This window comes from Octodon degus, unplaced genomic scaffold (genome assembly GCF_000260255.1).
Source record: "Octodon degus isolate 3935 unplaced genomic scaffold, OctDeg1.0 scaffold00317, whole genome shotgun sequence".
Lineage (NCBI taxonomy): Eukaryota > Metazoa > Chordata > Mammalia > Rodentia > Octodontidae > Octodon > Octodon degus.
This window is the reverse complement of record NW_004524893.1, coordinates 1082117-1084660: the sequence shown is the minus strand read 5'-3', so window position 1 is coordinate 1084660 and position 2544 is coordinate 1082117.

The following is a 2544-nucleotide window of genomic DNA, read 5'->3' as shown; positions in this document are numbered from 1 at the left end:
CTTCCCAGCAGAAACCTCGGATCCTTACCTGCAGGATTTCCATCACCCTTCCGGTCTCCTGAGCTCTGACCAGAGTCTCCCGTACAGACCACCCTAAGGCCTTCCTGCTCTGTTCTTCCAGGTGACATCCTAAATCCTCCCAAAACTCTTCTCAAAAGCCATTTCCAAAGGCTCTTGAACCCCATAGTCAGGTACAGTCCCAGCACCCACTCAACTTCTCTGGTACCAAATTCTGTCTTAGTTACTTTCCTCTCATTGCTGAGTAAAGTGCCCAACACACAGTGTTAGAGGGGAAAAGTTTATGTAGCTGCCACTGTGAGGTGGTTTCAGTCTGCAGTCAGCTGTCTTCAAGGCAGAGTGGCAGGCATGGCAGAGTGGCAGCAGTTCAGGGTGACAGAACTGCAAAAACCACAATCACAAAAAAGGGAGAATATTTATTTAGTGAAACATAACAATTCATTTATTTGTTTGTTTTGGCCATTTATAAAACATATTTCAACTTTTAATAAATTGAAGATCCAGAGACATCACTCAGCATTGTATTTTCATGAACATAAAATAGACAGATGTTTACATGATACATACATGGAGTTGATGATAATTGGCCATTTGTGTCATGAAGCAGCTCTTGAACTCCTATTAAAAATTTCCGGGGGGCCGGGGAGATGGCTCAGTGGAATAAGCACTTGCCTGGTACGCACAAGGGCTTGAGTTCAATCCCCGGTTCCACCAAAAAATAAATAAATAAAATAAAAAATAAACTGGTTTAAAAATTTTTTTCCATAGTTTTATTGCTAAGTCTTTTCTTCTCATTTTACTTTTAATTTTTTTATATATTTAGAACAGGATCTACAGGGTCTGCAGAGTCTCACTATGCAGCTCAGACTCATAGTGATCCTCCTGTTTTCAGCCTCCCAAGGTGGGGATTACAGGCATGTGCCACCATGCCCAGTCTCAATCACAGTCTCAGAGTGCCTCCAGGGCAGGGCCTCCATCCCACTCTGCATATTGAACTCTGGTCCCTCCGGCTACCTAAGCAGGTGCTTTAGTTTGCTGAGCTATCTGTCCAGACCTTAATTTTTCATTTTTAAAGAGAATAAAAAATTGTAAAATAATTTAAAATAATAATGAATTTCACTAAATGAAATAATAGGAACTCAAGAATTATTATGTTGCATATTGTTGTCTTCAAATTATTTGTCCAAACTGCCAGTTATAAGCATGCAAAATTGATTAAAAAATTAAAAAGAGGAAAGAAGAAATTTAAACATTAAATACTCCTTTCAATAGACCAGAAACCAGCAGCACAAGGGCTGACCTGATAGCTCAGTAGACTGAAGTGCCTGCTTAGGCAGAGTGCAGTGGCTGGGGTTTGATCCCTGGTGTGCCGTGCTGGCCCCTCCCGCGGGGCACGCTGAGGCCTGGATTGAGACTGGGTGTGGTAGCACGTGCCTGTAATCCCAGCACTTGGGAGGCTGAAAGAAAACAAGAGAATCACTACAAATCTGATCTGCATAGTGAGACACTGTAGACCCTGTCCTAAATACAGAAAAAAGAAAAGGAACCAGTGGTACAATTATCCAAGCATCCTACGGATTCACACACATACTTCTTTTTTCCCTTCTTTATATTTCTCCTGTCCCTCATCCCAATCATTCCTTACCTTTGAGCAGTTTCTTACCCTTCCATGGCAACTTTTGTTACTTTTAGATTTTATTTATTTATTTATTTATTTATTTATTTATTTATTTGATACAGGGTCTCCATATGCAGTTTGAACTCATAGTGATCCTCCTGTCTCAGCCTCCCAGCACTGGGATTACAGGTGGGCGCCACCATGGTTCCAGTACAGTGCGCCTGGGGTTGCAGGGCTGGCACAACATGGGGCCAAGGGATGGAACCTTGTGCTGCCAGGCAGAGGCCTATGCTGCTGAGCTATTGCCTCAGCCCCCTTTCAGATTTTATTTGCTCTTAAAAGTCCTTAAAATAGGGAGACAATAAGATGTCTACATATGCGGCTATTTCACATAGGAGTGTGGTGTCTACTTGCATCCATTTTGATAGACAAATGAAATGTAGCTAGTTTAGAAATATGACTTCATTTATTTTCACTTTTTTCTTTTTCACTTTTTACTTATGTTGATTTCTAATTACTATCTTGTTTTGCAATCATTTATTAATTTTATGTTTTTATTTAGCATTTAATTCCATTTATTTTAAACTTTTTTAAAAAAACTTACCTGTGTCATTTCTGACATTGCCAGTGAAGCGGAAGACCCAATACGATTATGGGCTACTGGACTCTTTTAGAATATTTTGCTGAGTTAACACACCTATAATATTCAAATAACAGAACTAAACAATAAAAGGGGATACAGATGAATGTCCATTTTGTATCTGTGTATTCAAGATGGTTAGGATAGATATATAGTTACATTCTCTTAATAAATAGAGGGATTTGTTCTAATGATGTTTGTAAATAGGATATCATGTCAGCATCTTGTACAACAAATAACCACTAGGAAGAATGTATGCAATGTGTTA